The sequence below is a fragment of the Enhydra lutris genome, unplaced genomic scaffold (genome assembly GCF_002288905.1).
Source record: "Enhydra lutris kenyoni isolate GAN:26980312 unplaced genomic scaffold, ASM228890v2 scaffoldscaffold10, whole genome shotgun sequence".
Classification (NCBI taxonomy): domain Eukaryota; kingdom Metazoa; phylum Chordata; class Mammalia; order Carnivora; family Mustelidae; genus Enhydra; species Enhydra lutris.
In genome coordinates this window covers 20,014,722-20,042,233 of record NW_019154094.1, presented here as the reverse complement: position 1 = coordinate 20,042,233, position 27,512 = coordinate 20,014,722, and positions in this window count along the sequence as shown.

Genomic DNA, 27,512 nt, shown 5'->3' with positions numbered 1-27,512 from the left:
TATTCCCAATCTGCTCTTCCCTCTCTCCCACTGTTCTGTCTGAGGCTCTATAGGACACACATCCTAGGATGACTCCATTTTCCTTTTTCAGTACTCTTTTTAGACACTTTCAATCCATACATAGCAGTAAGGATGCAGGAAAGAACATACAATGGAAGAAGTAATGTCATAAAATACTGTGAGAACAGCATTCAGAGCTCCTTTGTTTGCGGAACTCAAAGCCACATTCTGTTATTTTTCTCTCAGTCTGTGTCCTGGAAGTCATTCTGCATCAGAGCAGGAATAGTGATCAAGGCCTGCTGTGATCTTAAACAGTTTAAAAAAAGACAAAAGATAACTGGGAGCAATAAGGAAGCATAGTGACACACAACTGTCTCTCAGATCTCCTCTGTGGAAACAAGAGTTCGGGGTGGTTCTTGCTCCATTCGTCCACTCATTCATGTATTCATCATGTCTCGCCTGACCATCTATCATGCATGTAACAGACTCCAAGTAAGAGTTGGAAGAACAAAGCTGAACAAAGAGGTTGTAGGACTAAAATGGCCCTAGCAATAAATTAATGGATAAATAAATCTCGCAAGAAAAACTGACACCTGTGACCACAGTTGTAACACGATTTAATTCAATCCTTCCATCTCTGCAAGGAAAGTCTTATGAATCCCTGTTTACAGATAAATTAAGTGAGATTCAGAGAGGCTAAAAAAAAAAATGCCACAAGGTCACACAGTCCAGGAGCAGAAGGGCCTGGATTGAGATGAAAGGAGAGAGAACGTGTCTCTATACTTTAGGGAAATTATTTTTTTCACCACTTCCAAGAGATAAGTTCCAACAATCATTCTCCATGTTTGATGCCTTTAGAAAGCAGAAAGGTAAGATGAGAAATAAGGACAGGATGGGAAGTCAAAGAAAAAGAGGGAAGGACATGAACCATTGCTGGTTTTCCTTTCTTCCCCCTCTCCAACACATGCAGGTCCATGTGCCCAGCTGGGATACACGCTCATGACCTCTCCCACTCATCGCACCTTTCCCCCCTCATCCTCAAATATCTTTTCCTGATATTCCTATGTCTTGATAATGGAGGCTAACCTGAAATAGAAGCTCTGATTATAGTTAAATCCATATTCAGACTATCCCTGATTGTTTTCGTTCGTACTGATGCAATTTTTCTGAACCAATATTCTAACAGACTCTATTAAATCCTACCTTTCCAATGACCTTGACGTTATACACAAACCCAGTTTGTCTCAACAACTCAATCTTAATAACCTGGACAACAGAAACCTTGGTTTTCATGTCTTCAATTATTTCCTGTTTCATAACACTCCTGGGCATAGAAATTTTTTTTCAAGTCTTCACTGAAAGAAAGATATGCTTAATAACAGTTGAAAAAACTGAGAGTGGAATGTAAGTGGAAGCCATGTGGCAGCTCAGTAGAATTGGCCACCACAGAACATTCTTATAGGATAGCTTCAGTCTTGTTCAATCCAAGCCATCTCCAGGACGTTCTTGATACATTGGGTAGAGCCTCCAATCTGGAGGAAGCTTGACTGACAGCAGGAATGGGAAACAACCCAAGCTCTGTCAGATACAGCCTTTAAGCTATAATGGGGACAGCAGCCTTAGCCAAACGAGGTACAGCCAAGCAACATAGAGAAGGGGCCACTTTCCAGCAGATGACATTTCTCACCAGGTGTTTGTTTTTGTTACTGTGTTTAAATAACCCAGAGAACTCCAAACTTGGAAGAGTTTGTATTTACGAGTGTGGAAGAAAATACTGATGGCCTGAATTTGATAATTGGGTTTTATAAAATTTATTTATTTGAGAGAGAGAGAGTGAGCAGTGAGGAAGGTCCGAGGGAAAGAGAAAGAGAGAAAAGCAAATTCTCTGCTGAGTAGGGAGCCTGGCACGTTTCCATCCCAGGACTCCGGAGATCATGACCTGAGCCAAAGGCAGGTACTTCACTGACTGAACCACCCAGGCGCCCCAGGATGATAGTTTTTAAATACAGAAAGAATATTTTCTCAATTTTTGGTGATAAACACACTATAACAACTACTGATAAGACACACTATTAAGCTTAATTTACGTTATTAATATTCTCTCTGTAACTTCCTTAATTTTAGACAATCCACAAAACAATAAATCAAGCCCTGATTATTAGTGGTTGGCAATTCTATGGTGTAGGTATCTCCACCATGACCTGTTTCAAGTTGCATCACTGAAGGGAGAGTTTGGAAGAGATACACTGTAACGCTCAGAGACAATAGATGTAATGCAGTGGAGTAATTAGGAAGCTAAGTTTTGAGTACTTATTACCTTTGTGCTCAATATAATTTATTTAATTATAAGTTCATATGATTTACATTTTAATAAGTGCTGTGTTTAACAGCCAGCTTGAAAATTTTCTGAAAATTTAACAATAGCTCTTGCAAGCTAGGACAAGCCGACTTCAGCACACCTATCCCCTCTTGCCCTAGTTACTTTCTATCTCATTATGTTGAGATCATTTTCATGGTACTACTTACGAAATCTAATATTAGAGGATCTACTGTGTATTTCATTGTCTATTTCCCACATATCTATAGAACAGACAGTCATGAGAATAGCAACCTTGCTGTTTTTCTCTCTATTGTACCCCAACACCGGCGACAGCCCCACCACCATGGTACAAGCCCAACAGATACCTTCCAGAGACCGAATGAATTCAGAATACAGAATACTTGCCAATTCATGTGCAAAAGATAAATCAACTAATAGAACCTAGTCTAAGGCAATGGTGGGCATTTCAGATGAAGAAATTCATAAAGATAATACACACAGAAGATAATGAACCTCAGCGGAAAATTAAGAAGATGTCTTTGTTACAATTTTTATGCACTTTGCTCCCACCCTGCCCACAGGTGGAGACCATTTCTCACCACACCTCCCCATTCAAAGATGAAAGTTAATTTTGAAAGTGTGATCCTAAAATGTAGTTGATAAAATGTGGCTCTGATACCGGCAATTCAAGGGCTTCTCTTTGAAAAGCACAGTGTTAATCAATAAGGTGTTCTTCACCGTGGCTGAGCATCAGCATTAACTGGGGTAAGGTAGAAAGAAGGGGTGCCTACGAGGGTATTAACAATAAGACATTTGACCACCACTGTTTCTCCTTATGTACATTAATTGAAGATTTTTTTCCTAAGCTTTTTAAGGATTAATTTTTTATGTGATCCTTTGCTGCCCATGAAACCTAAGGTCTAACATATAACATGTAAGAAAACAGGCCTGGTTAACAACACTTTCTTTTATCTCCATGTGTATAAATTACTGATCTGAAGATTAAGTTTACTGAGCTTGAGAATTATAAAGCCTTGTGTCTTAAAAATATATTTCAGTGGTTGGGGCACTTGGGTGGCTCAGTGGGTTAAGCCTCTGCCTTCGGCTCAGGTCATGATCCCAGGGTCCTGGGATCGAGTCCCACATCGGGCTCTCTGCTCAGCAGGGAGCCTGCTTCTCCCCCCCCACTCCCGCCCTGCCCCTCTGCCTGCCTCTCTGCCTACTTGTGATCTCTCTCTGTCAACTAAATAAATAAAATCTTTAAAAAAAAAAGAAAAGAAAAGAAATGTCTGTCCTTAAAGGGGAAGAAAAGGCCACTACTGGAAAAGAAAAACCAACTGATGATTTTTAAGAATTTCAGCAATCCATATCAGCATCTGTGCTCGCCAGCCATTGCCGGTTTGGAAATAACTGCAATTTAACTTTCACAGAAGCCACCTGGTGTGGTGCATTGGTTCTCAGCAACTCTGCAAAACAATAAGATCCTCTTCAAGACTTTCAATGAGATGAACTTCAGGTGATTTCTTATTATTCTGGAACCAGTAAAGAAAATTTCAAGGGGCAGCCCCCCCATCTTTCAAATGACTTTTCAGAAATGGGGGAAGTTGTACCATTTTCACTTCAAATCATTCACCAGGGAAGTGAAGCAGATTCTAAAAGGGAACTAGGTCACCAGGAGAAAAATTCTAAAGGCCATTTATTTGACACTGCCACGATGATCTTGGAGACAGCTGATCAAATTGTTCCATATTCCCCCCAAAGCTGTGAGGGTTTTGATAATTCAGTTTAAGTAAAGTAAAATAGCAATATGGTTTATTCTAAACAATTTTGTTTGGTTTCACATAGGTTTTGTACTTTATAAAAATGAGATCATATTGGATATATTTCTGCTATTTGGGGGGGTTTTGCCCAAAATTATGCTGTTGAGATTCATCCTTGTTAATTCATAGATCTATAATTTATTTCATGCATGTCTATTTTGCCTTGGTACGAATTGGCTGAAACTTATTGGATATTTTATTTTTGGTGGGCATTTGGGCTTTGTTTAATTCTTTGTTACTATAAGCAATAGTTGTGTAATCTTCCTTGTATATACAAATGTGTATATCTTACTATAAAGAAAAGAAGAGAATGATAAACAAAAGATTTAGAATAGTGGTTCCTCTCAGAGGTGAGGGAGGGAAATGAGCATCAGAGAGAGGGTTGCAGGGTCATCAAAGGTATGATAATATTTGACTTTCTTAAGGTGGGGTGTAAATTGTGTGTGTCTATATATGCACATACATACATGGAGATCCCTGCATTTTATTTTATATATATATATATATATATATATATATACACACACACATACACATAGATACACACACACATATATATATATACACACACTTACTTTTTTTTTTTAAATTTGAGATAATTTTGGAATAATTCTCACAGTGTTTTAAGAAATAGTAAAGATCCCTATATCCTTCCCCAATCTCCCCGCTGTGGTAACATCTTATGTGACTGTTGTATAATGTCACAACCATGTAATTGGTACTGGTACAATCTATACACCTGATTCATATTACATCAGTTTCGTGTACATTCATTTATGTGTGTGTGTATTTACTTCTCTGCAATTCTATCCCAAGTGTAGATTCATGTAGCTATGACCACAGTCAAGATACAGAACAATTCCATTGTAAAGGTTCTTCATGCAATGCTTTTATCGCCGTAACTATAACTCCTTTCCTTCCCTTCTTCCTAACCCCTACGAGCCACTGATATGTTCTTCATCTCTACAGTTCTGTCATTTCAGGACTGATATAAATATGAGTGGCTTTTTAAACTCAGCAAGTTTAAAGATGCACCCAAGTTGTGTGTATCAATAGTCAATTCCTCTTTATTGCTAAGTGCTAGTCTATACATGGACTTTTAAATTGTGCCATTATAAAAAAAGAAAATGTAATGGCTTCAACTGGTGGTAAAGTTTAAAAGTTAAGATAGAACAATGAGAGAGAAGATTTTCAAATGACCCTTGGTTTTTAAGTGACACATTTTAAAGCAAGAAAAAAGAATGTATAATTGGCTGCTCGGGTATGTGTGGACTGGGGACAACTATATGTGACCTCAGGAGCCCAACTTTGAGATTTTGGATTCTGCTAACATATGATCAAGTCATTACTACTAAGAATTTTCCATTACTATAATCAGAGGAAAACACAGATTCCCAAAGAATGTTAACTGTTGATTTGACTGAGTTCACTGCATGGGACATACTCAAGGACTGTGGGCTGGTAATATATGCAGGCTAGTAATTCTAACACAGTTTGGAAATCTTGATATTTAAGGCAAAGGGGAGATAAGTTCTATGAGGCTTCTCTCCTCCCATCATTTTTACTCATTCATTCCTGTCAGAATTGATCCATTCATTCATTCAACAAATATGTTTAAATGCCAACCATATGCCAGCACTAGGATCTAGTTCCTGTCATAAAAAATCAAATGGCCTAAAAAAAGGAGAAAGACCAAAATGATTGCAATTTCGTCTTATGCTCTTAGTCATATGCTAGTCATATGCTAGTCATATGCTCTTACCAACCCCAATATTTCTCTCTAGTTCAGAAGAGAAAATGAAGGCACAAAGAAAGGGAACGATTTATATGGGGTCGCATCGGTGGAAATCATGGGTCATTGAAAATACCAATAGGGGGCGCCTGGGTGGCTCAGCCTGTTAAGCATCCAATTCCTGATTTTGGTTCTGGTCATGATCTCAGGGTTGTGACATCGAATCCCGCATTGGGCTACACACTGTGTGGAGCCTGTTTGAGATTCTCTCTCTTTTTGCCATCACCTAAATAAATAAATAATAAAGTATCAATGCAATGTAATAACCTCAGTGATAAATTTCCATACAGAAGTAATTCTGGAGATGGAGTCTTCAGACCCAGGCATCAAGCCTTTAGGCACCTTTTTTTCTTTTTATCAACTTCAGAAAATTTACTTATGACTCTTACATATTTTTCTTAAATATATTATTATATTTTATATTAATTATTATGGTTAAAATTGCACCAAACTATTCATTGTTAACTGTGAATACATTTTTTAAACTCTTACTTCGTAGGCATTTCTGAAAACTGAATTCCTGAGAAAGGCGGAGCCTTCCCTATTTAGCTTCCCAGCAGATTCTCATGAACATACGTTTGGGCACCGTTCTAGAGAGTTTCTATCAACTATTCCATTATTGGAAATTAAATTCCTTTCACAGCATGTAGGGAAGTGAACTCAGGTTATTCTTTTATCTGAAGGAAGAAATGAGCAAGCCAGTGTGAACCCCCGAGATCTCCCTTTCCTCCTTTTTCTTTTGTTTTCTTTCTCTATTTTCTCTCAAAAATATGAGGAAAATGGCTTCCTTTCATTCCTTTGTTTTGGCATTGCATCACTATAACCCATTTCTCGGTCCCTGGGCATCGGGAGAAAAAAAACAAGAGGACAGCTGACCAATGAAAAGAAAGAAGAAACCTTAACCATGTTGCTGGGGAAGGTCTTCTGAGCCTTTGAGAGAGCAAGACGTGAAATTTCTGCCAACTGCTCCCTTCTTTAGGAGCCTTTAATCAGAGTTTTAGCTCTTGCCCTGCCCAGAACATCATGGCTAGGTCTAGCCAGACTGCCCACACAAAGAGGTTTGTGTTTTTTTGGGGTTTTTTTGGGGGGGGGGGTGTAGGGGTGGGGAGTTTCATCACCTCTGAGTCTGCTGGATGGCACAGCTCTGGCTGTAATGGTGCCCACATCACACCCATGCAGGCGGAGATAAATGGACCTGGCCTCCTGCTTCATAATTCAGTCAGTTGTGGAAGACAAACCCCAGAGCAAGGAGGCTTGCCTTACTCGGACTTATGTGGTCAGAATTCTCTCTCTCAAATCATACACTCTTTTACTAACACCATTATTTCTGTCTGGTTTCCGGATGAAAAAACTAAGCCATAAAAAGCGTACGAAACGTATCCAGGGTCATTAGAGATAGAAGTGGTAGATCATTTAAAATACCAGGGAATTAACACAAGAAGTTTGTTTGTTGGTTTTTAAGTAGGCTCCAAGCCCAGCGTAGAGCCCCCTGCAGGGCTTGACCCTGAGATCAAGACCTGAGCTGAAATCAGGAGTCGAATGCCTAACTCACTGAGCCACCCAGGCGCCCCTAACTCAAGGAGCCCGGTACCTGAAAATGTGAGCCAGAATGTGAAAGGAACATCCAATTAATTAGTTATTTTTTTTAATTGACGTACAGATGATACACAGTGTTGGTTACAGTCCTTCCAGGCATACATACAGCATGTGATTCCACAACTCTGCATGTTATGCTATCCTCACCGCAAGTGACACCTTTATTTTAAAGATGAAACAGCTGCAGTCCAGACAGGCTAAGAATATCATCCAAGATCACATTGAGACAAGAAACCCTAGTCTGAACAGCCGTCACTGAGGCCACCAGCTCTCAACTCTGTCTGCACATTAAAATTACTGGTGGAGAAGGGGGGAGCTTTCAAATCCAAACAAGCAAACAAAAACATAAGGACGTGGATTCTCAGGATCCAATCCTAGGGATAGGATTCTGATCAGCCGGTAGGAAGTGAGGTCTGGGCCTCTGTGTTGTCGTTGTTGTTTTTAAAGATTTTATTTATTTGAGAAAGAGAGAGTTCAAGTAGAGAAATGCTGAGAGGTCTAGCTCCTATAGTGTTTTGCTTGTTTGTGGTCAGCAAGCGACATCTGCCACCCAGATCCCCGGACTTTTCCCAGATGTTTGGCAGGCGCCTACCTGGGGTTGGTTGGCTTCACTGTGAGTAAACATGGGCTCCGGCTTCTTTTGCGCTGAATAATGGCTTCATAGGATCTAATTTCACAGATAAAATGCAGTATTGATCATTCTATTTTAGGATTTGGTACACAGATATTGGAGCAAGAATTGGTGAACTGCAGCTCCAGGGAGAAATAATTCAGTTTCCCATGGAAATATTCTGCTTCTAAATTTGCTCCTGAAGACAATGTAGGGAAATCAAATGTGTGAGTCAGGCAAGATTGTAACACCATTAACTCTAAACCATTCAAATGACAAATAGGGTTATAAAGACAGGGTTAAATCTGGGACAGTCACTCTTTAAGGGAGACTTCACATGTGTGCTCCGCTTTGCAACAGAGACAGGCAGATGGTAATTAACTGCATTTTCCCATAAGGTGGAATAAAATGAAATCGATTTGTAAGTGCTTACTCTTCACCCATGGAGAGGTGGTAAATAAAAATACCATTTAGCTAAGATTTCAAAGAGGTGAAAATAAGTGTATTTTTGGATAGCAAAAATGTCCAAATTTTACTTTAATCATTCTTTTTGTAAATTCTTTAAAATATATCATCCATTTTCCCTACCGTCTTATAAAAAGCACACAGCCTTTTTGTGCTGATTTGGGTCTTGAATAATGACAATTAGTTATAGGACTGTGTATAACAAAATAATACTCTCCAACATTACTGACTTCTTTTTCCCCCTAAACTGAAACTAAGCAGCCCCAGCCCACTGTTCTTTAAGTTCATCTATCTTTGCTGTTTCTCACAGTCACTTTCCCTGATGCCGATGGGCTTATTTTGGGTGGTCTCGCCTTCTAGTCTGTTCTTCTTGCTTCTTCCCTCAGCTGAAATCTGGGAATCCAGGTGACAAAGCTTGTTAGAACTGTTTCGAACATAAGAATGAACAGGTTCTGAACGAAACAGTGGAGGGTTCTCCTATGACTAAGAAAAAGAATTACATTGTCTTGATGACTTGTATTTTCACTCTTGAGAGTTCTTAGACCCCAGGAAAATGTGATCAAATCAATGTTAGATTAGTGCAGTTTTATTGTATTTTGTAAGTAAAATTAATCTTGTTATTTACCCTGAAAACATTAAAATATCTAGGTCAAATGAATTATGCTCCTTTGTTTTACATTTGGCACCAAATTATAACCACAGAATACTCCTGAACGGGGAAGTCAAATATTCCATGTTTCCAAATAATGATATGATTGCTCAAATGGTTAACTGATGTTTCCAAGAGCAAGCAAAGAGTTAGACTCAAACCTGGCTGTGTAGGTCACGGAAAGTGAGGCCTCATTCCAGAAGAATTATATTGGAATCTTTAAATGGTGAAGCCTGTGTCAGCATTTTTAAAAAGCTGCACAGGTACCATTTTCAGTAGCATCAACATGTACCAAAGAGCAAAGAATAAATCTAACATATCTAAAAGATATGCAAGGCTATTTACTACTGAACACTCTAAAATTCTATACAAGAAAACTTAGGTAAATATACCATGTACACAAGTAGGAAGAAGACAATATTCTAAAGTTGTCAATTCTCCCAAACTGGTCAATATATTCAACGCAATCTGTATCAGAATCCCAGCAGGTTGGTTTTGGTAGAAACCGACAAGTTGATGCTAATTAAAATGAAATGCAAAAAGCCATGTGTAATCAAGAGTATCTTGAAGAAGAACAAATCTGTAGGACTTACACTCTGATAGCAAGACCTATTATGAACCTACAATAGTTAAGCCAGTGTGGTACTTGGGCAAAGATGAAACAGAAAAGAGAGTCCAGAAACAGATGCAGACCTGCATGGTCACCTGATTTATGACAAGAAAATGCTCTCATGAGTTGGGAAGGTAAATGAAGCTCGGTCAACTGGACATCCAAATAGGAAAAAAAAAATGTATCTTGGCTCCTACATCACATTATATGCAAATGCTAATCCCAAGTGGATTGCCTATCTAAATAAAACAGAACAGTAAAAGTTTAGAAGAAAAAAGTGAGAAAATATATTTATGCACATAGAGCAGATAAAAATTTCACGAATTGACACTAAAAATACTAACTATAAAGAAAAATCTGATAAATCAGGCTACATTCAAGTTAAGAACTTCTGTCCTTCAAAACAAGAAGTTAAGAAAGTTTCAAAGAAAGCCCTAGTGTGGGGGAAGATAATAACAATACACAAATCCAACAGAGATTCACATCCAGAATGTATTAAGTACTTCCACAAGTCAAGAAGAAAAAGACAGAAAATTCAATAGGAAATTGGGCATAAGACTAGAGCAGTAACTTTAAAATGGAAGTTATATAAACGATCAATGAGTAAAGCAAAAAGTACTCAACTTCATTAATTATCAGGGAAATGCACCTTGAACCACAAGGCAATATGAGTACATGCCCTCCAAAATGGTGGAAATGATACTCAGTACCAGGTACAGATGAGGATACAGAGCAACTAGAACTCTTACACGCTACGGGTGGACATGTGCCCCAGGATGACCATTTTGGAAAACTGCTTGGCAGTATCTACTAATACATTCTAGATATGAATCTCAGTTGGATTTGTGTATCGTTATTATCTTCCCCCATGCTAGGGCTTTCTTTGAAACTTTCTTAACTCCTTGTTTTGGTGGACAGAAGTTCTTAACTTGAATGTAGCCTGATTTATACTGTGACCTAGAAATTCCACTCCCAACAGAAATACGTCCCGACAGAAATTTCCCTGTGTATACCAAAAGGCATGTCCAGCAATGTTCACAACAGTGCTGTTCAACATAGCTTAAAGCAGAACAGGAGCCAATTACCCATCAAGAGTAGAGTGGATAAATTTCTATATTCACACAAAGGAACACTGTAAATAGTGAGAATCAACATACTAACAGTCCACATAGTATGGAGAAATCCCACAAACAATATTGAGTGAAAGAAGCCAGACACAAAAGACTGTATTCTGATTGTTCCAATTATATAAATGTCAAAAAAAACAGCCCAAACTCATCTGTAGTGTTTTTGTTTGTTTTGTTTTGTTTGCATATAAAGGATTTTTTTTTTTTTTTTTAAGTTTCATCTATAATGTTAGAAGTCTGGGAAGTGTTTACCCCGTGTCAGGGGTGATGAAGGCAAAGGGTCATAGAAGGAACTTCTAAGATGCTAATAGCGTTCTGTTTCTTGATGTGTATCCATCAAGCTGTACACTAATGACATGGACACTTCTCTTTGGGCATGCAATATTCAGTAAAAATTAGAATAAATAGAAATCTCTCTGGGTGATTCTACTATGTAGCCAGAGTAGAAAACCACCTGTGTAGAGCTCATATCATGTTTCCTCCCAACCTCTTTTCTTTCCCTCCCTAGACCCACATACTAAAGCCTTCCTCTCCCTAACTCTGGCTCCAAAGTGTCAAGCACTGTCTGGGTACAAAAGATAAAGATAGGAAGAAGCCATCATCTTGCATTCAAGAAGCTACATGTTCTCTCCTCTATTAACTTCAACCTGCCACCTGACAATAAGATTCAGCTGTCTACACAGCAGTTGTTATAGGTAAAGTTGTTACTAATTACAGCTGTGACATATAACCTCATGACCTTCCTGAATAACTATAGTGCTAGCACACAGGACATGACCACACCATGGGCAGACTCAATTGCAATTGGTATTAATTACATAGGAATGTATCAGGTACCATTTGATCCCAGGTGTAACAGAGTATGTATAATAATGAACTGAGTTACTGGTACCCCACATGATGTTTCCATTATATCTGGCACAAGGATCATTCCACACACAGTGGGATGGTCCTATTCCTGGTCAACACCACATACTTTCTTGACCATATTTGATAATCCTCATTTTCTTGCTCTGTCTTTCACAAGCAGTGTGTGAAAATTAGACTCTCATCCCTTCTATTTATTATTTCTTCTGCCCCCTCAACCCTCTCACTTTGAAATAAGCAAACAAACAAAAATAAGCAATATTTCTGCAGAATCTAGACTGCATTTTCAGAACACTTCTCCATGAGCAAATCTTTGTCCCCAAATGCTTCCAATAACCAAGGTACCAGCTGACATAGAAAGTCAAAGCCAATCATCTTTATCTTTCACAACACACTCTATCTTTTAAGAACATAGTCATTGATTATTTGACCATGGTCATTATGCCAAGGTTTGCCTTTGTAAACAAACAAAAGATGACCTACCCTTGGCCTGAATCCTTCCTTTAGTTTACATCCTCTCTGAACGTTATAAACAGAAAGTCTAAATAGTCCAGTGGAGGGGTGCCTGGGTGGCTCAGTGGGTTAAAGCCTCTGCCTTCGGCTCAGGTCATGATCCCAGGGTCCTGGGATCAAGCCCCACATTGGGCTCTCTGCTTGACGGAGAGCCTGCCTCCCCCCCCGCCCCTGCCTGCCTCTCTGCTTACTTGTGATCTCTGTCTGTCAAATAAATTAAAAAATAAATAAATAAATAAATAGTCCAGTGGAAAAGGGCCCTGAGAACTTACCAATGACCTCATCCTTGGGCACAAATTCCTTTCTACCTATATCTTCCCTCTAACCTAGATGAACCATCCTGATAAGAATACTTATAAGAATCCAGGAAAGGGGTGTTCATTAGTTCAGTAGTTCACTGATTACTACGTACCCATTCAGGTCTCAGGCTATTTGCTACTTTCCAGAGCAGCCTTCCCTTACCTTTCCAGAAAAATTTTGGTCCCCATATTATTAACTTTCACAGAACCATTTTCTTTATAGCACTTAGTCCAAATGCCACTAATCCATCTTGTAATTATTTGTCTCATTCACCGATGTATGTCCAGCAGCTTGCACAATGCCTGGCTCATAGTTAGATGCTCAGTAAATATTATTGAGTGAATGAATGGATGAATAAGAGATGCCTATAGTGTTTTTTCAAGGTTGGAAAGTTTTTTTCTTTTCTCTTCTAAGATTATTTTCTCTTGCTCTGTCCTCAGTAGAGATGAATGGCAAACAGGTGGCCAGCAGCTCCCATGTCAGAGCCCTTCATATAATCATTAATCATGACAAAGATACTTATTCTAAAGTTTTTATGTCTTAGTGATTTTCTCTGAAGGAGAGCTAGGTCATGATGTCCAACTCAAAAAAAGAAAAATAAAATTAAAAAAGGAGGAGGAATAAAGAGTAAAGTCATCTATAATCTCTTGATTGACATTAGATTAGTATTTGGGACCCTGATAGGTGTCTGAGATTTTTCTTGAGATCTTGACTAAGTCCTTCCAACCTTCTCATCTTGGGTCTCTTCACAAATTATGAAACTGGATAGGATCAAACTAAACGTACCCTGCATATATGTATCTTTTTACCTTTATTCATTTATCCATTTACCAAATATTTTTAAGAAAATAGAATGTGCTTAGTTGTGTGCTGAGCACTAGAGACCCAGCAGGGATAGAGAGAAATACAGTCCTGCCTTCGAGGTTCAGTCATTCTGGAGAGAAGGGGTGGTTAGGGAAGTCTTTCTGCTATAGGAGTTGCCTAGATCAGTGCTTTACCGCCTATCCTAATTAGGTACAGGGCTTATTAAACACAGAGTGCTGAACTACACCCCCATTTTCTGATTATTGAAGGGAGCCTGAGATTCTGTATTTTTTACAAGTTCCCAGGTGATGCTGATGCTATTGATCTGGGGACTGTACTTTTAGGACCACTGACCTGGATGAAATGGAATGTTAAGTTAGAACACAGTTAGACTTAATAAATATTTGCTGCATGGATAAATGAATGGATAGATCAATCAGCCAATCAGTTGAAATCCATCACTACATCAATAGCATAAAACCCTTGTAAAAGGAGGCCACAGAGATGGATTTTAAAGTGGTTTATTTATTGCAAAGTGATGAAAGACACTGCCCCTTCTCTCCCTGTGGTCCCTAGCATGAATCATCACTAACAAATGGTATAGTTGGAATTAATCAGGCTGCTTTTCTTATTTATGTCTTGCTCTATCTGGAGTTGCAATGGGCATTGCCTCCTCTGGAGTGTAATTTAGGCTGACTCATTTCCCAAGTCACTGATAGAAAGGTCAGCATGACTCCCATTTACAGCTGAAGGCATATGAGGAGCTATCAGTCTTAAGTTGCATATCAGTGAGATTAGCTACCTTCACTTGTGTTCCTTCTTGGCCACCTTGCCAAGAATCCAGCAGGTCATTTGAGCTAAAGGTTAGAAACTCACATTGGTATATGTCTGTGAATGGAATATGCAGTCAGCAGCATAGAAATTACACTAGTATGGGGCATCTGGGTGGCACGCTCAGTTAAGCGTCTGACTCTGGGTTTTGGCTTGGGTCATGAGCTTGGGGTTGTGAGATGGAATTCAGCATGGAGCTCTGCACTGAACGTAGAGTCTGCCTGGATTTCTCTCTCCCTCTCTCTCTGCCCCTCCTGCTCACACTCTCTCTCTAAAAATACATAAATAAATCTTTAAAAAAAAATCACACTAGTCTAATAGAGAGTATTTAAGTGCCTAAGCTTTGTTTGCATTCAGACAGAGGTGGGTGTTACTCCTGATTCTGTCACCTGGGAGTTAGATGATCAACACCCCAATCTTCGATTACTTCATCGCTAAAACAGGCATCATGGTAACAGTGAACTCATGAGATTGCTGCACATAACATGCATACCCTCTTTAGCACGATACTAACCTCCTATTAGCCATTCAACACATTTTAGCTAGCAGTGTTACTCATTAGCTTCTCAAATTGTTTTCATCTATTAATGCCTTCATATGTTACCTTTAGACTGGGTCTAGAGGAAGAGTTTCACTGCTTGGATTTTCAGTTCCGAGCCAACAAATAAGGGATTCATATGCAGGGAACTTCTTCTTGCCACGTACTGTAAAGCTTTCTAGTCTGGGCCAAGATTCATTCCCTGTTAAAGGTAACAAGAAAAAAAGCTGTAGAAGAAAATCACTGTCTTCCTTAGAAAAGGCTTTAAAAGGTAAAGAAACAATACTTCCAGTTTCCCTTCCCCTGCCCCCAAATCTTTTCCTGAATGGAGCAGCATTACCTAGAATGTGAGCAACTGAATGAATATTGTTCCATATCAGCCTGGGAGTCAAACACCCCTGGTTTCCACTCCTGGCTCTGCCGCTACAAGGTGTGCGATCTTGGAAAACTTACGCCATATGTCTCTGTTTTTATTTTTCTTAAAGCAATAATGTTACTAATAACTACTATGAATAATAAATCAATGTATTTTCCAGTACTTGAAAAATACTAAGTGCTACATAAATGTCAGGTATGTGAACTCTTAGCATCTTATCCCCTTATATGACCCTCATGTTAATGTTTCTGGATTTGTTGAAGGAGTCCATGCCCTTCAGTATTAGAATGGTTTCAATCATATCCCCTTCCAACCTCCTCTTTTTACTATAAAAGCCCTAATCCTTTTAAAGAGCCCACATCTCTTTCATCCCTTTGAATGTTACAGTCGCCTGGCGATTTCTCCTACAGCGGCTTCTTCAGTCTTTCTGGCAACACTAAATAAGACCTTTCTAAGGTAGGCCTTTCATCTACCTTGCCAAATGCACGGCCTTGTCCATAATAGACACTCGATATATATTTGTTGAGTAGATGAATGAATAAATGCAGCCAAGACGTTCAAAAGTAATCGTGGCATTAAGCTAAAAATAAGGCAGCTTTGTTTCTCTGTAGACATGCGATGGGGCTAAATTACCACATCCCCTTCAAAGAATTGTTCCAAATCAGTCACTCATGAGGAATCATACAAAGCCCTATTAATCATAATGCTATTATAAAACACAAGGGCGGGAAAGGGGACTGTCTCCTCTGCATTAGGGGCCTTTTGGTTATTACTCCGGCCAAAAATCCCTATCACCTAGACAGAGCCAAGATCAAAAGGAAAACAGCTCAGCTCTCATCTCCAGGTGCCTTTGTTGACTAGAAATTGGCAAAAAAACCAACTAGTCTGGAATCCCATGGACTGCTGGTGAGCTTTTGAAAAAGATGTGTTAGATCATTTTTACTCTCCTGTGTAGAAATCTCCAGTGACATTCCGTGATACCTGAAAGCCAGACTCCTCACAGGTCCTGCTTACCTTTTTGCTTACTCAACGTTGTCTCAGAGAGCCATCCCCTCACGCCATGTCTCATCAATCTCTTAAGACAGAGGTCTGCAAACCTGTTCTGTGAAGAGCCAGAGAGTGAAAAGGTCAGACTTTGGGGCCCGTACCATCACTGTGTCAATTACTCAAATTTGCCATCGTTGTAGGATAGCAGCCATAGAAAATGTATAAATCCATGACTGTGGCTGTGTTCCCATAAAATCTTATTTACAAAAGAAGGTGGCTTTCTGGATTCAGCTTATGGGTCCTTCCCTAAGATAAGACTCCTTCCATAACTCCCAATTCCCATATCCTGCATTTAGTTGTTTACACTTGTTTGTTACTTCTCTGGTTCCATTTCTAGAATATGACCTTCATGAGGACAGGCCCTTTGTTTCATTGACTGCGATGTTTCCAGCCCCTAGGACATTGCCTAGCACATAGTGTGTGCTCAGTTGAATGAATGATCTCATCTCCTATAACTCTGGCTGTCACTCACTGCTCTGATTTTCCTTCGGTTCTTAGGAGATTCCTGATTCATTCGTGCTTTCTGGTCTTTGCACTTGCCTTTGCTTTCAGCCGGAATCATCCTTCCTCCTTGCTTTTTATGTCTGCCTCTTCCATTCATTTAGTTTTCAGATCTTTGAAGTAGCCTTTCCTGATCATGCTAAATAAACTTTTCAGAAGATTCAGCGGCTCTGATTTTCCTCATAACACTTATTAAGAAGTGGAATTATATTCTTATTTAATTCCTGTTCATTGTCTCTCATGACTCCAGAAAGTTGATTAGTCTCCTTAAAGCCTAGAAAAGAATACGACACATAGAAGGTTTTCAATAAAGATGTGTCTAGAATGGTGCTTTTCAAACTTCAGCGTTTTGTGAGTCACCTAAGGATCATGTTAAAATGCAAATTCTGAGTCAGGGGGACTGGGGCAAGGCCTTGAAATCCCTTGTGTTTGACAAGGAGATAGTGATGCTGCTCGTCCATGGACCACATTTTGACCAGGAAGAGTCCAGCGAATATTTTTTAACTGCCTCACCTCTAGGGCAGGAAGTGGACTATAGGCTGAGGATCCTTCAAAACACATTTGAAATGTTTGCCAGTCTGAGCCAAAGATCAAAGCCAGAAACCAATTCCATCCTTAAAAGCCATACCCAGTGCAAAATGGTAAGGACAGATTTTCCTGAGTCACTTAAGTGGTTTTGGCCTCAGGCACCATGTCTTCAATGAATGGGAATTGGCAACATTCCTCATATTAAATTCACCTTGAAAATGCTGAATCATCCAGGGGGAACAAAAATGAATCTGTCTTCATTCTGTGTTCAGTTATGTCTCCATTTCTTTCAACCACTGTATTGCATACATTAGGGGAGTTACTTGCCTACATCTCAATGTAGTAACTCTGAGAGATCTCCTGTTTTTGTTTTTGTTTTGTTTTTTAAGATTTTATTTATCTATTTATTTGACAGAGAGAGAGATCACAAGTAAGCAGAGAGGCAGTTAGAAGAGGAAGCAGGCTCCCCGCTGAGCAGAGACCACAATGCGGGTCTCAATCCCAGGACCCTGGGACCCTGATCTGAGCTGAAGGCAGAGGCTTAACCCTCTGAGCCACCCAGGCACCCCAGATCTTCTGTTAAAAGAGCCACAGATCATGCTGCTAGTGTAAATGGTGCTGACTTGACCAAAAGAGAACACCCCACCTCAAAACTGAAAGGAAATGTACCCAACAGGGAAATACGATATGGCAGAGTGATTAAGAGCTGTCGTCTGGAGTCTGATTACCATTTAAATTCTGCTTGACCTGGAGCACAGTACCCACACTTTTAATGCCTTGGTTTCTAACTCTTAAATGAGAAGTAATGATACTTGACGCTTAGCATTGTTGTGATAATTAAGGGACACAATTCTTGTAAAGAACTTGGCACAGTGCATGACATATGTGAATACTAATTAATAATAGCTACAATTCTTATTCTGCTTCACCATAGAATATCATTATTATCTTTATTGAAAGTTATCTCATGTTTTAGAATTTGAAAAGTAGCTTTGCCCATAATATTTAACACAATTATTTTTAACATACCAGCTAAGGCATAGAATGCTTACTAAGTACCAGGCAATATATTAGAAGCTATTATATGTCATTTAATCCTAAAAACAAATCTATGAAGTAGATATTGGTGTCTCCATCCTGTAGATGGGGAAACTGAGGCTTCGGATGGTGAAGAGTTTTGTTAAAGTTTACCTAACTAGTAGTAGAGTTGGAGCAAAGATTTGAGCCCAGGTTTGGCTGACTCCAGGACTCTAGCTATGTCATACATGTAAGTATAGATTTAGATGTCTTGGCTCTTGAACAGATCTTTACTCTTGGGGTGTTTTTCTCTTCTGTATGTGAGAGAGTCTGTACGATGATCACTAAACATACTTTTGAGTCCAGCAACTTAAGCTTCGGAGCTCTATTCTGATGGGTTTTACCAGCCTGTTTTCCATTTGTTTGCCTGTTTAATTTTTGTCACTGTAGACATGTCCTGTTTGACAGAGCTTTGGCCCAATGAAAACTGTAACATCAATCCTCAAGAATTCTCCTTCATGGCCATATTATCCCTTCAGTCCTAGTTATCTATTGCTAATAATTAACAACCATATCAAAATTTAATATTATAAAACAACAGCAGATTCTGTGTGTCAGGAATTTGGAAAGGGCATAACAAGGGCAGCTCTTCTTTGCTTACAACATCCAGGGTTCCCTCGAGCTTGGGGATGACTCTATTGTCCAGGGGCTGGAATCATCTAGCTGTATGTGCCTGACACTTGGGCTGGAAGGAATCAAAGGCTGGGCTCAGCTGGGACCGTGAACCAGAATACCTACATGTAGACACTCCATGCATCCTGGGCTTCTCACAGCGTGGCAGCTCAGTACTGAAAGTAGTGTCCCAAATGGGAGCATTTGCAGAACAACTGTTCTCTCAAGTCATCAGACTCATATTCGAGAGTCAAATGGCATCACTTCCTTTGAATTCTATGGTACAAGTGAAACACTAAGAAATGCCCAGTTTCAAGGGGAGGGGAATGGGATTCTACCTCTTGATGGAGGAAACAAAGCCACAATGTAAAGAACACGTGGGTTTGGAGATATTGTTGTGTCCATCTTTGGAAAACACAATCTGCTGCAGTCTTCATCTCCATACTTTCCCTATTTCATCATACTTTGCAAGAGGCCAAAAGCTTCTCTGCTGGCCTCAAATGATATGGAAGTGAGGAGAAAAAGAACTTACCCAATGTCTTGAATAACTTCAGAAAAAAATTACCCTTCCATATGTAGCATGTCTTCAATTCATAAGCAATAGTATTTAATGGAGGCTTTTGGAGTTCTCAAGATGTTTTTGTTAGGAACAACCAAGGGATTCTTAAAGTGAGAAGAATTTGTATGGAAGAATTTTAATGAATAACTCTACCAATTATTTTCAACTTTAAGGTTGCAACATGCATATAATCTTTACAACCTAATGAGGTAAACAATATTCCAAGTTCTCTATAATAAGAAGAAAATTGAGGCTTAGAACTACCAAGTAATAGTTCAGGTTTTACTGAGATAGGAAGCAGTAGAGCAAGGGTTCACGCCCAGCTCTTTCAGATATCCATAGCCATTCAGTGATAATCTGATGATCCTCCTTGGAGGGTTTAGTTTCAAGCTTTCTTTTTTAATCAGGACTTTTCTTGTTTCAGGTGACAAAAATACAACCAAAGTTAGCTCACATAAGTGGCAAACCATGCCAGTTATAGAAGCTTCAGACATGGCTGGATCCAGGAGCTCCAACAATGTCCTTAGAGTCTGTCCCTCTCCATCTCTTGGTTTTGCCTTCTCTTTTGACTTCAGTCTTAAGCAGTCTCTCCCCATGTGGTGATAAAGTTGGCCACCACCAATTACAGATCTACATGTTAACACTTGAGCATAGCTGACAGATGTTTAGCTTCTCTTCTCTACAGATCTGAGAAAGTGTCTCTTGTTTCTTATCTGGATTAAATTCTAATTGATCTCAGTTGGATCACAAATCCATTCATGAATCAATCACCTGTGTGCAGGGAGTTGAAATAAGATGGTTGGCCAGGTCCAGGTCAAACCTTCGCAAACAATATGGACTGTGCATGTGGGAGGAGTGGATTCCTAAAGGAATATCAGCATGAGTATACAATGGCAAAATAATGGACACTGGGCAGGCAAAAACATCAGGTGCTGACTACATCCTAATTTTACAGATGGATGATCTTGTAGTTGGCAAGACTGATCCTTGTTCCATTTTTATCAGTTCTTTCCCTCTGGCTCCCAGTGTTCTATTATTGCATCTGTTCCTCCTTCCTTAGAGGAAAAGAGTTGACAAATTTATTCACACCAAGGTATGAGTCACTCAATCACCAAAAATCTTTGCATTCTAGTTTCTATAATGAGCATTCACTCATTTGACTAATATCTATTGAGTGTTCACTACGTGACAGGCCTGTGGTAGGTAAGCACTGCAGAGATGGAGGTGAAATAAGACAGTCTGGCCTTCCATAGACTCAAGTATGCATTAGCATTTTAATAGGAAAGTAAGGTACATTTTCATTTTTAAAATATTAAGGTCATGAAGGAAAGGCCAAAAAGGTAATTTCAAATTTGAGGAGGTCATAAACATTGCTTAGAACTGCTTTCTGACTTCCAACTCCCAGAGCTCTGAATCAGCAAGTCTGGAGTAAGACCTAGAAATCTGAATTTTTATAAAGCATTCCCAGGTAATTTTGATGAAGATGGTTCAGGGACTTTACTTTGAGTTCCCATTGGTTTAACCCAAACAAATTATTCTCCAATGACTATATTTCTGAAATATAGAAATCTCTGAATCTCTCCTGAAAAAGAGAAATCTTGGAGCAAGGATGCCTTTCCTTCCAAAACATACTGCATAAGCAGCATCTAATCTCGTCTCTTCATAGAGCAGCCACCCCCACTTCCTGTGTGTTGAGAAATGCAAAGTGGATAAATGATGCTGTCAGTGCCCAGCCCCTAGTGCCAGTCTTTTCACATTAAGAGCTGCTTCCTGTGAATATCTGAGCCTCTCTCTGTCTGAGGGTTTTTTGTCTGGTTGTGGGAACATACTTGGCCCATGCATGTCCAGGTGGAAGACTGGAGCATGAATACCCCTAAGACAGCTCTCAGTCAACATTGGTTGGAGAGTTGGTAGATCCACACCCCAGCTTCCTTCTTCTCCATTGGGGTACTTGAACCATATTCTAACTGTCTCTCAGAGTTCCTCTAAAACACTTAAGTTCCAGTTGTCCACAGTGGTGATTGGTTTGTGAAGTTTCCCTTCATTGTCTTCCTTCCTGATCCTGTCCTACTGGAGCATTCCCTGTGATCACTTCCCATATAATGAGCAGTCCTCTAATCCTTGGCTCAGAGTCATTCTCTTGGAAACCCAAAGCAAACACACACGTATGTCTAATTGTAATAGTCATGTGCTGTGCTTGCATTTTTCTTAGAAATATTAAGTGTTGACAGTTGACTTCAGGTTACATCAAAGAAGAGGTTCCAGTCGAGTATCTGAAGGAATCAAGCGAGGGCTTAAATTAGAATGGATTCCTCCCTATCTTACACACAAACAAACAAGTACATATGCTTTCAGTTATCAAGAACAAGGTGGAGACCTTATTACTGTTATTATTATTATTATTATTATCACCATTATTATCACCATTCATTCTGAAAACAGACTCAGCCCAAGTGCTAAATAGTTATTCCAAAGAAGGATCTGGAGAAGGAACAGACTGATGTTAAAATGTTATTGTACTAAAATAGTCATAGGACGTGCAAAGAGTGTGTTTATTATGCAGAATGCATCCAAGCATGATTAGATGTTTGGCAGAAGAGAAACTAGGAAGGAGTGGAAAAGGCTGAGCAAAAACCAGCCAGACCCAAAGAATTACTCGAAAAGTAAATGAATAGAAAACTTCTTGGGATTTGAATGTTGATGAGTAACTGGCATCTCCCTTCTTCATCTACTTGCAAATGGTAACAAATCATTCTGATGATAATTGCAGGATGTATCTATTTATGACAAGCCGCTGGACATGGAGAGCATTCCATTATGTGCTCTATCGATTACCCCCCAAACTAGTTCATGGGTTCTCAGAAGAACCCGAGACTAAAGAGTAACACCAGTGCTTTCTTCCCTAACCTGAAGAGAGAAAGAAAAGAAAACTATTTGTTGAATGAACATAAGGAAGAACACACAATTATTCAGAGAAGAAGGCTGGAGGCTAAGTTAAATACAGCTATTCCCCTGCTTTTTAGAAAATCATATTAAGTCACCTCCCTTTTACAAACGACCTACATTAGTACCTGTTTTCATTAACTGAAAGAAATCCAAAGAGGATTTTTGCCTTAACAAAAAAAAAAAAAAAAAAAAAAAAAAGGTGAAAAACAAAAATAGCACTCAGCTTGTGTTTTGCAGTGAGCCCTTGTAGACAGCGGTCACCCCACACGCAGAGAGGGGTTCCAGCGAGCTCCTTTCCCAGAACTACACTCAGCATCTCAGCATCACGCCACCATAGCTTTGACCTGTGTCTGTGAGCATCTGTGCTTTATCTCGATTTATTGTGTGCATCCATTAGAAAGATGTGTCCTAAGGGATCAGAATAGCCTAAGAGAGGATATTTTGAGGGTCTGGGAATGCTCAATAATTTTTCCATAGAAATTAATAGTAATTGCTTCTTTGCTTTGCATGAGCTTAGGAAAGTGTTCATAGGCTCTACTTTTGGATTGTAGGGGAAACCTGTGTATATCCAGGGATGGGAGGAAGGACTAGGAGAGCTCTTTCTGACAAACATTCAGGATTTCTGCTCTCTGTTCTTGTGATGACTACTAGGGAGAGATCAGTTTAGAAATTTGTTTTCAGTTCTACAGTTTAGACCTCCATTGGGTTGTAGAGGAAATCACACAGTTGAACAGCTCCTGAAAACAGTTTTGCTGTATTTTTTTCCTCAGAATTTTACATAATGCTACTCTTCTGAAACCATGTATTAGATATTTTCAGAAATCTTATCTTTGAAGTTCTTCTTCTACATCTAATTGTAACAAAACCAACTATTTCAGTAGGATTCTTAGTTTTCAAGCAACAGAAATTGACCAGGTCCATCTGACTAAAACACAAAGTAATCCATTGGAAGGGCTAAGGAGAAATTTCAGATTTGAGGGACAGGCCAAAGAACCAGACAAAGAAAAGGCTACCAAGAACCAGGGATGCTCTGGGCATCCTGGGAACAAGAACAAATTGGCTAACTCATCAGCCACCACAGCTGGGATGAACCAACTCCAAATGTTTCTGCTGCCTTCACTTACTCCATTAAAGAATCAGAATACTGGGAAGCAGAGGGTAATTTTTTAGCGTGCGTTCCAGGCCCACCTCTTAGCAAGAAGGGGACAGTATACCTAGAATGGCAGTTCTACCAAGATGGCATACAGTGAGGGAGAATTCATTGCCCCCAAAGAAAATCTGATACTGGAACCAGAAGAAGGGGAACTATAGAGCCTGAGGGTCAGGCTAGAGGTATCAATTAGCACTTACTGAGCTAACAAGCTTGTAAAAAGGTACCAGCCTTAGAGCAACTTGTCTCCTACCTCATCATCTTCCTATTTTGCTACCCTGTCCAAAATATTTTCTTTATAGCCCTAATGACTGTCATACAACCATTAGAATTTTTTTTTTTGAAAGACATCACTTTTGAAGGATGCTCCCCTCTCTCTACTAAGTGGCTTTTGTCCCCAGCCCCAAAGCTTCCTATCCTTTCTCATGTATTCCTCCAGACTCTACATATAGAGGCAGCCCTGCCAATCTGCTCTGCCTGTACTGCTGCATATGGTACCTGGTGTTGAGTATGTTGCATCTGTATCCCCCTCTGTGCGGGTAGACCCTATAATACAAAACAAGAAATAATGATGGTAATACAACAGCCCGCGAAAGCCCACTGGGATGTATTCCAAGGCCTTTGAAAACCACCAAGTTCTCAGATATATCTCTTTGAATTATATTCCCCCACAAAATGCAGTAAAGCATGACTGAGAAACTATAAATAATCCCCTCAGTCTTTAATGATTCTATAAATATGGGACTAAAGTCATTTACAAAGCCATTAAAATAAATACTGGTTGGAGCACTCACTGAAACAATTTCACAAATCATTTTTTTTTCTTATTTTCCTAATAAGAAGTGTAGAGATCTGACTCACTGCTGAGTTTGACATTTTCTTCTTTGATGCTTCCAATACATGTAACTTCCCAATAAGAACTTCCAATTTTGTAACCCTCTTCATGTCCACCATCAATGCTGGAAGGAGATGGGGGTGGGACTCAGGAGTAGGACTTCCCAGATTAAAATCCTGGCTCCACAGGTTAGTACTGTGTGAATCCGACAAGACCTCTTTTCAGCCACCCTTGTTTTCCTCATCTGTAAAATGTAATTTTACATTTTACATATGTAATTGACATAGGACAATTCATTTTAAGCATTTAGTGTCTGGTACTTCATAAATGTTCAATATACATTAATTACTATTTTTTAAAAATATCTTTAGGAGCACTTGGGTGGCTCAGTCATTGGGCTATTGCCTTCAGCTCAGGTCATGATCCCAGGGTCCTGGGATCGAGCCCCGCATCAGGCTCCCTGATCCTTGGGGAGCCTGCTTCTCCCTCTCCCACTCCCCCTGCTTGTGTTCCCTCTCTTGCTGTCTCTCTCTGTCAAAGAAATAAATAAAATCTTTTGAAAATAATAATAAAAATAGAAACCTCTTAAAGTAATGACATCAGGAAAGCAATTGCTTCTGTAAAGATGGGTAGAGAATAGCAAAGCACCTTAAACTCCATATGCTGGGACCTCAGCAAGTTTCATTCACTAGCTAGGTGACTCATTCCCCCACACAATTCATATTTGTATCTTAGAAAAATTTAAAATTCCTTGGTAGGATCAGCCTTTAGACTCCCTTACAAATAACGGAAATACTAAATCCATATGCGCTGAGGATCTAATCCAGCTTTGACAAATAACTGGGCAGTGAAATGGTAAACGTTTAGAAAGAACATCCTTAAAATGTCATCTGGCTTTGTGACACAGACAAAAGCATATTAAAGTCTGTAGCAAAGTAATTCCAAACATAACTGAGTTACAGAGCGCTGTACATAAAATTGTATAATTCTCTGAGTGACTTATTAGAAATTCAGAGTTAATACAGGACCAATTAAATAGGTCAGCTCACTAATGCAGTCATCCCATAATGACACCATAGAGTTTCCTGGGAAACACGTCAGTGTTGCTGAAGTGGAGGCAGAGCATGAAAAATAAATCAAAGGCCCATGATTTTTGGTCCTGTGAGAGAGTTAGCTTCAAAATATCATGGGAGGGGCGCCTGGGTGTCTCAGCTGGTTAAGCATCTGCCTTTGGCTCAGGTCATGATAAGGTCCTGGGATCGAGCCACATGTCAGGCTCTCCACTCACTGGGGAGTCTGCTTCTCCTTCTCCCTCTGCCACTCCCCTTACTTCTTCTCTCTCTCTGCCTCTCAAATAAATAAATAAAATCTTTATATATATATCATGGGAAACACATTCTTACTATTGCCTTTGTGACTTAATTCAAAGCAACCAAACTCCATGAACACATGGGGAAAAGGCACAGACTACATATGTGTGGTATAGAAGGGGTGATGTCCCCCTGAGAAGCAAAAAGTACGCAGCTGAGAGTTAGATGGGCACTGAATGGAGCCCTTCCCTGCCCCACTGACTGGGGGTGTGACCACGTGACTCACTTCACCCCTAGAATATGACATGATGGAAACCGAGGCCCCTCATATGTTAGCATGCTTTGCCTTGCTCTCCTGCATGCCTGCCATTCCTCACAAGAGGAACATCCCTAGGTAGACACAGATCTAAGCAAGATGAGAACTGAATCCAGCTCATAGCCTGGAGGGAGTCAAACCCAGTCAACCCATAGCCCAAGAACCATTCCAGCTGATCCTCAGGCCCATGGGCAAGAGAAAATAAATGCTTGTTATTGTGAGCCACTGAGTTGCAGCGTGATTTTTTACGCAGCCTTGAAAAACAATAGCTGACAGAGTAATAACAGTAGCTCGTATCAGTTGGCTCCTCACCTTGCGTGAGGACCTGAACTCAGGACTTAACATTCATGATCTGTTCTAATTCTTAGACCACCTGGAGGGGTGGGAGTTATCCTCCTCTTAAAAAAAGTTAAGTGATTGACCTGAAGACCCACGATGAGCAAATGGCAGAATCGAGACTCAAATCTAGGGCAATCTGTTTCTTGTGCCTGGTTATCTTTCACTGCCCTGGACCAGCCCTCTTCAGTGTTCGTTTATGTCAGGGTTGAAGAACCAAAACCACTGTCCCTCTACTGGTCTTGAATTCATTTGTCTGGCCTTCATGGAGATGTATTGTATACCGATTACACACCGTGCATTGAGTCTGGCATACAGTAAATACTCCCTGCTTAATGTGAGTTAGCCATGATTGGTTTTACCATGTGAACATGTAAAATAAATAAATAAATAAACAAACAAATAAATAAACAATGAGATCTTAAAACAACACAGGGAGAAAGTAATGTGGTTCTATGGATAACATATTTGATATAACTAAAAAAACAACTTCTAATTGTTCATGTTAAATGATTATGTCTCCAAGTAAGATCTTGGAGATTTAATTTTTATTCTAGGGCAAATAAATTTATTTGAAACCTAGAATTTTTTTAAGTTTTAATTATATCACTTTCCTCACTGACAGCTTTTATATTCTAAAATATCCTTTGCTAGCACGTAGGCATGGCTGTGTGACCCAGCCCTGGCCAATGAAGTCCAGGGAGAGATGTCTAGGTGGCATCTTCTTTTTCCTTGAAAAAGAGATAAATGGGCAAGGACCACTCTCTTGAATGACCTCTTTCCCTTCCTACTGGTATGATAGGGAGGAAGAAGAAAATGCCACTATACTGAGGATGGGAGCAAAAGGTAGAAAGATACTGCTGTTAAGCTCTTGAATGAAATCTAAACAAGCCTTCCCTTGTTAAGCAAGCAATACAGGTTCCTATGGTTTAAACCTTTATTACCTGCACCTGAATGCATTCCTGATGGACCGCTCTATGTCCCAACGAAAGAGGTAGCTGCTGTGCGGCTTCCATCAACTTCCGAATGTGGGAATGTGGGCCCAGTGTTGCCAACTCTTCCAATAAGATAGAAAAC